The following is a 14,951-nucleotide window of genomic DNA, read 5'->3' as shown; positions in this document are numbered from 1 at the left end:
AACGACTTTAAGCTCACGATTTAGATTTGCAGATTAGTATTAACAAATACATATTTTCAAAAACACATTAAACAACACTATAGCAACTGAAAAACAAGGATAAGTCCTATTATTGCTATTATTTGATATTCTCTTATTATTTAATTCCACCACAATCAGCACTGTCACAAAACAGACTAATTGTAGCGAGTGTGATAAGTTATTTGGGCCAATACGATTCCTGAAAGGAGGGTTTTACCCATGAGTCAAAGGAAATGTTTTCGGGACGCAGCGCATAATGCTACCCCGCCACCCCTCCCGCCTATAACCACACACTCAAGGTCACGCGCACAGCTAAAGTCCTCGAACTGTACACTGGGAATTATACAACTGACTTTGCCTAGCCTCTACATTCTCGACGTCGTGCTATACTGCCAATTCAAGTGCGTCTCACTTCGGGGTAGCGACGTACACCAATACGGAACTAGAGGCCGGGACAACTTTCGTATGGCACAGCACAGAACTACTGTTTTTGAACTCTTGCCATCTCAGGTTGGTGTAAGGCTAATCAATAGGCTCCCTGAAGAGATCAAACGCGTCAATAACCACAAACAATTTAAATCTCGATTAAAACACTTCTTAGTGTCCAAAGCATTTTACTCAGTTGACGAGTTTGCGATGGGTCGCTGAGATAGTCTTCACTAACATTAAAAAAAATTCCAACTCCCCTTCTGATATCCAAGAAAATTTGGCCACTATCGAGGAAACGGCGACAGGTGGCACATACCAAAAAAGTAATTTTATTTTAAATATACTTATCTATTATTTTTACTCAGAATTAAAATTAATTGTGTTAGTTATTAGATTAGGACTTTTATTTCTATATGACGCTTGCAATACAATTATTGTTAATTGTTTCCTGCAATAAAGAATATTATTATTATTATTACACTAATATTGATATGCGCACGATTTTCCACATTTTTATGTGGAAACCTTACATTTGCGGAAACATTTCTACTATGCTTAGTAACAGACTTTAAAATTTCTTCCCGAAATTGGAAACGCTAATGTTTTAAACCTTAAGATATATATAAAAAATGTGTGATTATAAAAGTTTTAATTTTTGTTTACAACATATTTAGCATAACTTTAACAATAGCCATTTTCTCATATATATGCACAAATGAGAATGGCTACCCCAATAACTCGAAACTTTTAATTGGTTGATACTTGCTAATGAACTTTCCCAAGTTTAGATTGAATCAATTTATAGCGTTATGGTGTAAACGTGATCACTTTGTATCGTTGGTATATAATAATATAGTTCGTGTTTTGTTTAAATGTTCCTTCAAGAGGAAATCCGCGTCCAAGCAACATTGAAGCGAGTTAGGTTAGCTCATCACTCTTTATTGATATTACTTTATTCATGGAACAAATATTTTAAAAATGGAAATCTCAAATTATGGTGGTTTGAAAATTCTGAAGTTCATGAACTTAGAAAATCTTCGACATTTCAACATTTTACGAGAATTCTGTCATAAGGATGAATATTTTATGAGTTATCCCCAAAAACCTAATGTTAAAGAATGAGTGATTTGAAATTCAAACTAATACTTTTGTTACAATATCAATAAAAATTATTAGATTATGTAGCCTTATTTTGAAAACTTGTTCCAGTTTCCAAGTTCTTCGGAGCGATTTATTACTGCTTCTTAAAGGAAAATAATTAACGTATGATCAATGTATAGTCCTTCTTTCACTTGTAAAGTCATACTTAAGCCTCGAAAATGTCCAGCATGTTTTGCAAAGTTTGTTGAACGAATGAAGGCACCTTGAGTTAGAACACCTCAACTACTACACTGAAAAAGAAGCAGGAGAGAATCCAAGTACGACAGTCCAAATCCAATTAGGGCGCTACCGATAACTTTAAAACTGCCTTGACACGACTTTGTTTGCCCTAAGTGAGGAGCACTTGCTCGGTATGGAGATGTTAAAGCCGGGCTTGTAATTCAATAGGGCCTTCAGTGCAGCACTGGCAACAAGAACCAAATTGTTTGTTAAACAAGAATCCTTTCGGAGCAAATTAAACGCCCCGGGTGGTTGCTTCTGTTTACAAGTAAGTGTTTTCTCCCTTCGCCCGTGTCCCACAACTTACTCTCACTCTATTCCAACGATTCCCTGAATTATTCTTTAAACAAAGTTTAAGTTTTAAAATTAAGTATTTTTAGTTTCAAAATTTCCACAGATTTACTTAATTATTCTTTAATCTAAGTTTAAATTTTAAAATTAAAATTTTTTAACTAACAGGTATTTTACGTTTCAACATTTACAGCGATTCCCTGAATTATTTTATAGTCTAAGTTTCAATTTTAAAATATACATGTTTATATTACAATTACTTTACGTTTCAATATTTCCACCAATTTATTAAACAATTAAACATTTATTGAATTAAACTTTAATCAAAGTTTATTTTTAAAATTACATTTCTATATTAAAATTTGTTATAGCCTACGTTTCAAAATTTCTACCGATTTCCTGAATTTTTATTTAATTAAAGTTTGAGTTTATAAATTAACATGTAGTTTACGTTTCAACATTTTCATTGATTTCCGTAATTATTCTTTAATCAAAGTTTAAATTTTAAAATTAACATTTTTTTTATTAACATGTATTTTACGTTTCAAAATTTTCAGCGATTCCCTGAATCATTCTTAATCAAAATTTAAATTGACACTTTTATATTAACGCGTATGTTACGCTTCAACATTTCCACTAATTTCCTGAATTATTTTTTAATTAAAGTTTAATTTTAAAATAAACATTTTTGTATTAACACGTATTTTATGTTTCAACGTTGAAAGTTCGCTGTACAGTAGCTAAATCACTTTCTCTTACAGAACTTTCTCCCATAAGATAATATCAAACTTAATGCAGTTTTACGCTATTATTTTCATGGTAGCATTATGGGAGTTGCATTATAACCAATTAAAATATATTATAAAAAAGTTAAGATTATTCTTACAGGCACAATCGGGATAGCCAGTACTATAAACCCGTACTTGTGTTTATGGTTTCAAAGACAGATTCAAAATATATGTTTTCCAAAATACAGGAAAAGGTGATGAAATGTTTGTGGCATCGCATAAAAATTGAACAGATATGAAGGAAGACAATATAAAAGTGGGTTTTAATAAAGTTTATTCATCTCAGATTTACATATGGTGAAATGTTCGGAAAATACTTTTTCAACAAACAAAACCTTCGAATTTCAGTGGAAATTAAGATTAATTATTATATAATAAATTCATGACGTTGACTAGGTACTTCGGGATGGCAAACTAAAGTTGGGAAATCAAACAAAGTGGCAAAGTAAGCTATTCTCCATTACATAAAGACAATGTCTCACTAAATAGTCATATTATTATAATTAGTACAGGATGCTCAGTCACCAACGATTAAATTACATCTTATGTTAACTCTCCGCTTTCTTTACAAACCTGTCAGTCAATTATATACATACAGATATTATATATGTTACTCTGTAAATAGTACTTTGTCACAATATGATTAAGAGCCAAAAATTAAAAAAGTAAAATTCTCTGCTTAAAGCTCATTCATATTAACAATAATTTAAACGAGAAAACAGATGTTTAGGTATTTTTACTTTTTTAGAAAAAAGTTCAATTTTTTACAGATTACGAAAAATAAAATGCGATATTGGTATATGACTTATTAAAATATTAAAAACATGAAATTAGGTGTTTACAAAAATAAACAAATAAAATAACGAAGGTGGCCAAATTAAGCCACCTTTGATAGCAGTCAACAAATCAAAAATTTCCATAGACACAACAGCGAAAAGAAAAAGCACAAAACAAATCACTACATCGTTTAAACACATAAGCACATAATTGCTTTTAGATAAGTAGAGACTTATATTCCTGATACAAAATTATATGGACAATTTTTCTTGTACGTTAAAAAATTCAAGTAAAATCTCTATATTTAATTTTTGTTACCTACTAAGACATGATTTTAAAGCATCTTAAACACTATGTCACATTTAACTACAGGTATTTATAACTATATAGTTATAGTACAGTAGTTTAAGTAAAGCAAATAAATTATAAGTAGCAATAACACAATGTTTTAAATGTTTATTAATGTGTAATCAAACTCGTATTTTAACAGTTGTTTTGGTTTCTTTTCTAAAGGCTAAACTCATTACTATACTATTTACATACTAGATTCCAAATTTCTATTGCTACTTGATGACTGGGTGACCAGTGTACTGTAGTTAGTTATAGTGTTATAAAATAAATGCTATAGTATTAATTGGATAGCATTAACTGGAAATAAATCAAAGGAGTACAAAAAGTAAAATTATTTAAACTATAATAATGGTGGTTTACAACACTGAACCCTAACAAGTCTTTGAAACTTTAAAATCCAATTGTTTTATTTGACACGTCAGCTACAACTTGCAGTGTCTGCAGTGTCATGTCGCTCATGATCTCATTACACAGTTTAATCGGAAAATCCTGCTAGAATATGCAATTTGCGAGACGAGCATCTTTTCTTCAGCAATCATTAATTTTGAGATTACAACGACATCTATTCATTGAGATTCTCAGCGAATAGCCAACAATACAAAAACTGAATAAACGGCAGCTCTCAATGTGGGCCATGTCTTGTCACAGTAAATCTGCTCTAAATCATTATCGTTATTTATTATTCGATTTAAATAATTTTAATGTCATTAGATTTGTTAAACACCCCCTTAAAACTGCTGTCCTTGCAATTCTTGAAGAAAATGCTAATTTTAAGATATTCAAAGTTTAAAAGTTTTAATCTTTAATGGCCGCCATTTTAATATATTAATTTTTTTATAAAAAACACATACAGACAGATAGATGGGAAAGTAAACATCGGAGACCTAAGTTCATATTTTTGTCTTGACCTCAGCAATACCGTGGAATACCTTTGTCCTGAGAGTTACGGGACACCCTGTATGATGTAATAACGAGGGTTAACTGATAAATACAGTATCAGAAGAACATTAAAGTTGTAAAAAGTCTAAATCGATAGATCCCCACCTGACCTTGCCGTATTAGGCCAGCGGTTCTCAAACTTTTTACTTCGAGCCCCCCTGCATAATCCAGCTGGTAGTCGGGCCCCCCTTCATGTAAGCGTGCTATATAAGTCAGTCGCTTTTGAAATTGTGTATAATCAACTTTTATTTTCCACATTTTTATGCATACTACATTAGAGCCAAATGGGGCAAGATGTTTAATCGTAATCGAACAACAAGTTTTATACTAAAAATTACAATGTATTATTTATTTATTTCAGCTACTACAGTAAATAATTGTCATTTATAACTCATAGTAATAATAATAAAGAGCTTCAATGTGAAGGATGTGTTTGTTTTCTCTTCGTGCATAGTTTTTTTTCGAAACGCCGTGTCAGTTCTGATAACGCTAATCTGAGTTCCTTGGTCAAAAATAGTAGCGATACTTTGTCTTCATGGCAGCTAAAGGAGTAAACCCAGTTTTCACAAGAATTAGTGGTGTGGATTGGAGTAAGTATTGCTAATGTCTTTTCACTCAAAATTGGGGTACTTCATTTTGTACATAAATCCAGAAGGATATGAGAGAAGATTTGTTAAACTTACTTTCAAGCTCAGTGTCACCCTGGAGGTCAATAAAGATTTTCTTTTTCTATCATGTTGAGGGAGGAGCACTCATCAACGGCATGGTTTGATCGGATTTTAAATCCCATCCAAGCCTTATCAAAACATTTTTTAACGAGATTTGAGGAGTGTTTAAGAAAGCATTTGTTTTGGGTTCGTTGGGGAATAGTTTTGAGACCCATTTCTTCAATCATAATTTTGATCAAAACAAGTCTAGTGTACTTTCCTGATATAGCCCGAGCTCCATATGTGCAAAATTCCGGTACATTTGATCCAAGATATTTCAAGATCCTGCTAAAATGTATCAATCATTCGGAAAAATGGTTTCAACCAGTGGTATCGGCTGAAAAAGTCTCACAAAATAGCAACCCCTCGCGCAACGCATCACCATGGACGAATCTTACATAACATATTCAATAAGCAACTCTATGAAGACCGGTAGCTTCATCAACTTGTATGGCAAAAATGAGAATTTTCCACCTTTTCCATCAATTCCGCGTGAATATCTTCCGAAATGTCAGTTACACGTTTGGTATGGCCTTCAACTTTTGACCTATAAATTCTCTAAATATAGTTGAAGCCATATCAATTGCTGCTGGTAATATGTCTTCTCCAATTGTGTCGGTTTGTTCTTCTGAGTTTTCTGTGAGAAAATCTGATAAGATGCCAACAAAGCCTTTGAAGGTACACTTGTAATGTTGCAAAAAAGCATTTTTTTGTAGATTTAACACTCTTAATTTTTCGTTAATAAAACTCTCTATGTTCGTTTGCGATATTTCCATATTTAGTGTCAAGATGTCTTTTATATTTTGTTAGGTTTCATGCTGTCAGAGGCCAGGTCTAAGAGGCTAAACAGATCGTTCTTGGGACAATTATGACTATTTTTGTAAAACGTAGTGATAATAACAGTCGTTAATACTTGGGAACTTCTTGGCTACACTTGGACTTAAAGAACGAGTGATTACACTTGCGGTGTCGGCCGTTTGGTACTCATTTTGACCTACATTTTTACTGACGACACTACTCTTACCTGCCTTTACGGATGTGTCTTCACTTCCGCCACTTGTTGCAGTTACATGAAATTCTTTTCATTTTGATGTAAATTTATACACTTCTTTGTTTGAAGTTGTTTTAACGATGGGTGGATTTTAAGGGAAAGATGATTTTTCCGGACACTTGCCATCGTTCAGGGATACAAAAAAATCAGTAACACTACTGAGCGGTAGGGGCTTCACGAGTCATTGGGAAACTACAACAACCAGGCGCTACCGCGAGTCATCTCCAGCGCTGTACTGAAAACATAAATATTCGGCACTATTACGACGATGACTAAAAATTATACGTACACTTGTTGAAATTTAAAAATTGCATGACATGCATTAACTATTTTCTACATGTTGCAAACGTGTAAATGTTATATTTATCCAATTATTATTTAATAAGTTCACAATTACTTTGCGTCTATAAAAATAAAACTACGTATATAACTAGTCGGAACTAATACATGCGCATTCCTACTAACTTCTTTAGGATTTGTTATGCTATCAGAATTCATCCGAGGGGTAGTATGCATTTTAATTCAATAATTTCTTAGTTGGAACTTAAATTGTTTTGGATTATTATTTCATTTTATATGTTCCGGTAAGCAATTTGTAAATCTGATACCCATCTGAGACGGCAGACGTTGATGGAATTTCAGTCTATGCAGACTAACTTTCTAGTTTTGTTTGGTTCTTGTATCACACCCATGAACAACCCTGCTCTGCAACAGATGGCGCTTGAAACGGCAGAACATGGTCGTCTCAAGCACGTACAGGCAAGGTAGTGGCAGTAATTCGAGGTCACTGAAGGATTCTCTGCATGCCTCTCGGTAACCCAAGTGCTTGATTATAAGCAGACGTTTCTTTTGCAGTATAAATAATCTTTGAAGATCTGTATTTGCACAACCACCCCACAAAATAATTCCATGGGAAATTTGGGAGAAATGCGTCAATAATAGGCCATTTCAATACAGATTTGTTGCAGTATTTGTAGAGGCTTCTTTATAAAATATTAAATCGCGATGGACCCACCGATATTAATATCAACAACCCGTTAAACACGTGTGCCAAGTTTTATAATAGCAGAACGTGGTAAGTCAGATTTAAAAAAACACACAAGCGTGTCTGGGTTTTATGAATTTATGTAATAATTATTTTGTTTTGTTTTATTTGATTGTAAGCTATTTTTGGTGTTTAATTTTGAAGATTATATTATTATTTATTTATTTACAAGTTTGTAAATATTATTCATGATTGATGGTTTTGTACTGTTTAAATTATTTGATTGTGTGAATTTTATCCATATGGTGAAATAAAATCTTTTTGAAACGAAACAAAATTCTCCTAGGAACTTCCGTATTCGATTTTTATAAGTATGAGTTTTCTAAAACATTTTTAATTATTGGTACATTTCTCATTCAATTTACTTATGGAACAGAAAGAAAAAAGTAAAGATGTCTTAATTTAGCAGACAAAGTTAGGGCTAAGAAAGCCCTCTCCAACACTTAATCTGAGGACCAACGGCTTAAAGGTGACTTCTAAACCACCACCAATGGCCGGGCAGGCAAGGTGCTTGCAAGGACAGGATCGCTCAGCGGTCACCCAAGAAGCAGCTTCGTTCGATGTTGCCTGATCCGGTTATCTTGCGATATTCGCTGTACCCGTTACACTGCGCTAAGTATGAATAGTTACACTAATTTATAACCCATTATGTAGGACTTAAAAAATATATTGTTTAATATTGATAATTTACTTGCTTAATTATCATATGGAGTATTGTTCTATCTGATTTAAATCCAAAAATATAGCACTGAACGTATATTATTATTATTCATCCCTTTAGTTATTTTATCTAAGCTTAGCTTAGTATAGAATAAAGTTAGTACAACAGTCACTGATTAAATTACATTATTATCAATATACCTAAAGGCTAGAATACTTCAAACGAATGTGGGTTGCCATTTAATCAACGGTAATGGAGGTAAAATGAATTTAGATACGGTTCGGACATGTGTATATTTACTGTTGTGTTTGTTTAATGGAGCTTAAATCAGCGCAGAACTGTGTTTAAACTAAAAGGAATTATTTGCTGCAAACATTTCAGTCTGCCAAATGTTCAGCACCAATTAACCTTTCAGAGACCGACTATTCTTTTAAGTGAGTAGTTTGTGGAGTTTTGCTAGGGTAGGAATATAATATTCTTGTCAGCTTTACAAAATAATATGACATTCCTTTTAAATAGTTCACAATTCTGTTTCAAGCTGTAAGCACAACGAGCTTGTTTAGTAAAATATTGTAAATGAAATTCTTTGATACTGTCCAATGTTATTCTAAGGAATATTTATAAACCTCTTGTAATTCTCAAGAAGACTCTACACAAGAAGTTCAAGAAAACCGTTGACCTTGTCGACTATAATAACTTTTGCACCATTCGTGATCGGTGCAGGGTTGTCTCCAGGCACTGTCGTTCGAGCTACATCAATCATGTCAATACTACCATTTCATCTAATGTAAAGATCTTCTGGAGCTTTGTTAAGGACCTCAATCGGACGTCTTCCATGCCAAGCTCCCTTTAAACATGGCGCTACTGAGGCTTTCCGCTCTGATGAGATGTGCGAGCTGTTTGCTGACTACTTCTCGTCGGCCTACTCCACTGTGTCTCAAGATGAGCTGCCTGTGCCCAATTTTTACACTCCATTCATCATATCTGAATGTGCAGTCACTCTTGAAGACGTTGAAAGGAAGTTCGTCCTCTTGGATTCCACCAAAGGCAGCGGTCCTGATAGCATCCCCCCAGCAGTACTCAAGTTCTGTCATTCTGAACTGGTCCATCAAAAACAAAAAAAAAAAAACAAAAATCCATCACTTGTTCAATCTCAGCCTATCTACTGGTATCTTCCCCTCAACATTGAAAGTTGGATTTGTAGTCCCAATACTCAAATCTGGTGATAGTCGTGATGTTACCAATTACAGGCCCATAGTCATACAATCCGTCCTTAGTAAGGTTTTTGAGAGCCTCGTTTTAGATATGGTTCAGCCTCTATTTAAACAAGTTATTATTGATGAGCAACACGGTTTCACCTCCGGTCGCTCCACCGTGACAAACCTTCTATCACTCCAGTACATGGTGATGGAGGCCTTCAGCCGCAGAAATCAAGTTGATACCGTTTATATAGACTTTAGCAAGGCATTCGATAAGATCAAACATCGTCATCTTCTTGCGAAGCTACAGGGCTACGGGTTTTCTGGCACAATGTTGCAATGGTTCAGCAGCTACCTTACCGATCGTCAACTTGCCGTGCGCCTTGGTGCTGGCGTCTCAACTAGCTTTACTGCAAGTTCTGGTGTTCCACAGGGGTCTCACCTTGGACCATTCTTGTTTTCAATCTTTATCAATGATATTAAGCATGCCATCAAGGTCCCCTTTCTTCTCTTTGCGGACGACATCAAGCTGTTCGTGGAAGTTGCATCTCAAAATGATTGCCAGTCTCTGCAGGATGCTCTTGACGATGTTTTTGACTGGTGTCGTGCGAATGATATGACTCTGAACCCTTCCAAGACCAAGTTGATAACGTTCAATAGGAAATTAAATCCAGTGGTAGCCGACTACTTTCTCGATGGTGACCGGGTTGAGACTCTTCTTTTGAGTTTGGTCCCCACATCAGTCAAATCTGCGCCAGGGCCTCTCGTATGTTTGGTTTGGTCTTCCGTTCTTCAAAACATGGCTTGAATACCCATGCCTCTACGATTCTCTACAAGTCCCTTGTCCGCCAGTTACTTGAGTATGCCTCTGTAGTTTGGTCTCCATATCAGCTCTGCCAGATTCATCATCTCCAGTCGGTGCAAAGACGTTTCATTAGGTTCCTGGGATGTCGTGCCGGATTTGACTTTCGTGAAGTTCCAGTCAATGAGGTGTCAGCTGCTTATGGTCTTCTGAGTCTTGAGCGCGGGAGGAGGGTGGCTGATTGTATCTTCCTTTCCAAGCTTCTCAATAACCAAGTCAGCAGCCCCTTCTTACTGGAGTCAATCAACTTCCGCGTTCCTGCCAGATCCACCAGACATCAGCGCCTCTTCGAGCCTGACCATGCTGGGACCAACTATCTTCGATTTAGTCCCATACCTAGACTCATGCGTTTCGGGAACGACATTGGCTCTTCAGTCGACCTCTTTGTTGCAGCCCTGGGTGCGGTTCGGCGAGCTGCTGCTGATGAAAGCCTGATCAGTGTTGCTTCATCCTCCAATGTGCTACTTTTATAATTTATTTTGTTGTTAGCTTGTCATTTAGTTTACGTTGTTATTGTTCATACATATTTATTCCTTGTTATCTTTGTCTATTGTTATATCGTTACATTGTTATTTTTTATTTATATATATATATATATATTATTTATTTATTTATTTATTTATTTTTCTGTTAATATTTACATATTTTATTACAGTTATTTGCTTGTTTTCTCTGCTTATTTTTATACTGTTAACTTATTGTTTTTTTTTCTAAAGTTATTTTCCTAATGATTTTACATTTAAATTCTTGTTTTCGCTTGCATAGTATAGTAGTTGTTGCTTGCTTTTTCTGCATGAACTCCATTATTATATAATAGTTGTCTCACATAATTTATTCATAATTTAATTATTAATACTTATTTTTAATCTAGTTACACTTGTTGGCCATCTTTATTATTATTTATTTTTTGTAATAGTGTAAAATGGTGTATGCCGTTGGTGAATAAAATAAAATATATAAAATAAACCAGCTAATTATAATGCATATTGTGTAGAAATAATTGTGTTTAACGTAGTTGTGTCTTTGAAAACTTACAATGGGTTCTTTGCTTAAGATATAAAAATAGTATATACTATTTTATAAATTAATGATTCAATGAACAATGAAATAATATCGTTCCTGTTTGAATTCAAGCATCGCTCTTAAAATTCAGAATGTATAATGAAGTTCGTTCAGAACTCAGTTTAAGCGTTTATAAATTTGTAAATAGAGCGTGTCTTTAAAGCCCCACCCCTCCCTCTATTAACTTTCTTATGAATAGAGATGAAGTGATTTACTTTAGGACATGTTTATATGACCAACTGAGAAGCTTTTGATGTATGGAAATTTTAGACCTACCCTCCCCTCCCGGGGGAGTTTGGGGCTAAGCCGAAAATTTAGAAATAGGAACTCGTAACAAGAGACGAATCATTCTAAAGGTATTATTAAAAAGAAGAATAGCAAACACTCTTAGTTCAAACGTTCACATGACCTTTCACATCCCGATTTTTTTTCTTTTAGGGGTTCTCAAAAGTCTACTTTATGACACAAAAACAGTAGACCTCGATGAATCTAGGTCCTTACAAGGATAAAATCGCCTGCCACCTCATCACACCTGAAATCTTACATAATGTTGAGACGCCTTTTTTAAATCCAAGCTTTATCTTTGTGAACAAGTACATGGTAGCCATTTTGAGCATCTTATCAAAGTGAAATTGAGGTAAGTTTTTAAGATATTTTACCATTTCTTTTTAATAAGAAAATTATTTTCACGTAATGGTGTTTACAACACAGTTCAAACTGTAATTAGCCACCAAATGTGATGGAGTAACATAGGAGACCTGTAGTTTTGCCACTCTTCTTCTTTTGATAATAATTATGTATTAATTGCTAGGGTTTCCTATTTTATTAAACAATTTTGACTTATTCCCAAACTGCCCAATTGGTGGGGGAATGCCATACATTTTTACACATATAAAACTCCTCAGTTGGTCATATACTATGCCTCAAAGTAAATCACTTAATATCTATTAATAAGAAAGTTAATAAGGGGGAGAGGGACTTTTAAGACACCCGGTATATATGCAGGCTTTCATACTTTTTTTACAAACCTATTCTGTACAACAACACACAGTACAGTATGTTCATGCATACTGCTACAGACCTTTAAGCTAAAATATTAAATATAATATATATATTTCATTACAACGAAATATAAATTGTTGTGGTAGTTTTGGACTACATAATTGGCTGAGCGTTAGCGAAGATTTCAATCCTGCCTTCAAAGTGTCTGTCTCTCCGCACCACACCTCGAAAACGAACTGATCCATGGACTGAAATTTTGCTTGAAATTTCATTTCTACTTAGGTAATATTGAGTTTGACGATTGTGCATGTTTCTCCATGGGATTTGGCTGAGCATTAGAGAACATTGTTACTTCGGTCATATGGGTAATCATGACGCAACGCGAAAATCGTAGGATAAATTAATTGTAAACAAACTGAATACAATCATATAACATTTTAACATGCGACATGATAATACGCAGTGAAGCTTATTACGCTATATGTGGCGTGGCATATTTCTACCTTGTTTTGTAATATAGTGCTTTAAAGCACAAACAAAACATCTTCAGATCTTCTATTTAACGGATCTGTAGAAGTATCCTTGTTGTACAGATTTCAGGATGTTTTTAGAGTTGAGAGGGAGGTCAAGAGGCTATTGGTGGAGTGAGCCTATAAAAGTGTCGGGGTTTTATTGAGCCCTCAGACCAAAACTAGTTTAATGTCAGGTGAAAGGCCACCGGTATAAACTAGTTTATTTTAGCATTCACAAAAATTAATTGAGTACTACTTTAATTAGCCTGGCTAGTTTTTATTTGTAATTAAATTCTTAATCACAATTAATCATCACATATTTTTGTTCACGTTATTGCATTTGAAACCCTTGACACCGCACACAATTATTTAAATAACAAGGACCCTAACAAAGAGGTGTAAGGGGTAAGAGTAGGATAGAATTTACCGATAAAATCTAATCTTTAATGGAGTTCAGCGGGTTATTATAAGCCAAGACTAGAATATCCGCGACCCAAATCTCACATAAAGCTGTACAAATCCTTTGCTTATAATTGGAAACTACACTGACTTGATCTTTCCCATAAACATGTAATCTATCGTCATTAATGGATGTGAACAAACAATCATAAGTTCCTAATGCAGAGCATTGGCTGAGCATAAGGAAAACGTGAGTTAGCAACATAAGGGCTACAACAAACACGACTATGTCTCATACGCGTATTCTCTTTCTACTCGAATATTGGATGAACCATTTCAGTGAACAATTATAAACTTGGCTTTATAAACTTAAACTCCGGTTTTCTCTGTCTTCCAATTATTCATTCATCTGAGCTCCTGAAACTTTTAATTACTTGTTTAAATGTTTAGGATGTATACGTGGTTAAGAGAACGCTACAGCGCGTGTCGTTTCGCTGAAATTGCGTGATCATTTCACATCTATAATTCATTTCATTAGGCTAAATGTGTCACTTGTTAAAATTGCATATGATTGCACTCGATTTGTTCAATAATTTATTTATTCTGCGATTTTCTCGTTTCCATTATGTTTACCCAAGAGTAATGTAAATATGTTCTCTAATCTCACGTGTTTGCATCATCATCGAACTCAATGATGGTTAAATAGAAATCTAGGTTGATGTAAAATGTTAGTCTATAGTTCGATCTTGAGACATTGCGTGGACGGATAGAGAGATAAATAGTCCGAAAGCAATCCCCCCTTTCACCAATTACAACGTATTTATAAGAATCTAAGGGGGATAATGCGGTATCAGCATCTTGAAGAATAGCTGGAGGGTGGATTTCCTTACTCCTGGTAAGGAGCAGATAAGCTGACGGAAGTAAATCTCTCCAGAGGGGGGGGGGGTACTCGTGCTATTGGTATTCTGCTCCTGACTCGCTGTAGAATCGAGACTCAGGATTTTAAACCACTATTTACAAAATATTTTATTCTGAAATAAGTTTTACAAATTTTAAGAACATTAATGGATATTTAAATGAAGTGGCACCTGGGAAATGGCCTAAACGTAGTTTTCACGTAGGAACTCTCGTAGATAAAATAATTTATAGTAGTTGCTCTCGTTATAATTAAAGCCCGAGAAGTTGAAATATAAACCGACTGTTAGTCTCAAGAATATGTTTTAATCCTCAAGAATAGTTTTAATATAATGGGTGTGTTTATTTTGACATATGCAGAGAATTAGGTATAAACTTCAATGATTTGTGTGTAATACTTGGCAGCTTTTTTGGTAAGCAATCCATAATAAGGAATTATCTAATGTTTGACAATAAATTATAGATGACTAAAATTATGCATGTAAAAAAAATATATTTTATGCATATATTTCTTAAGTTATATTTTTTTATAGGACTTCCTTGTATAATTCTTAAATCAT

General features: G+C 34.2%; 1 protein-coding gene across 1 annotated transcript in view; it reads right to left on the bottom strand.

Moving 5' to 3' along the window:
- The window catches only part of LOC124355380 (multiple C2 and transmembrane domain-containing protein-like), a 590,080-nt gene that overhangs the window by 358,714 nt on the left and 216,415 nt on the right, over positions 1-14,951 (bottom strand).

The sequence above is a fragment of the Homalodisca vitripennis genome, chromosome 2 (assembly GCF_021130785.1).
Source record: "Homalodisca vitripennis isolate AUS2020 chromosome 2, UT_GWSS_2.1, whole genome shotgun sequence".
Classification (NCBI taxonomy): domain Eukaryota; kingdom Metazoa; phylum Arthropoda; class Insecta; order Hemiptera; family Cicadellidae; genus Homalodisca; species Homalodisca vitripennis.
Note: the sequence above shows the minus strand (reverse complement) of the source record. Positions and strands in the feature narration are given on the sequence as shown.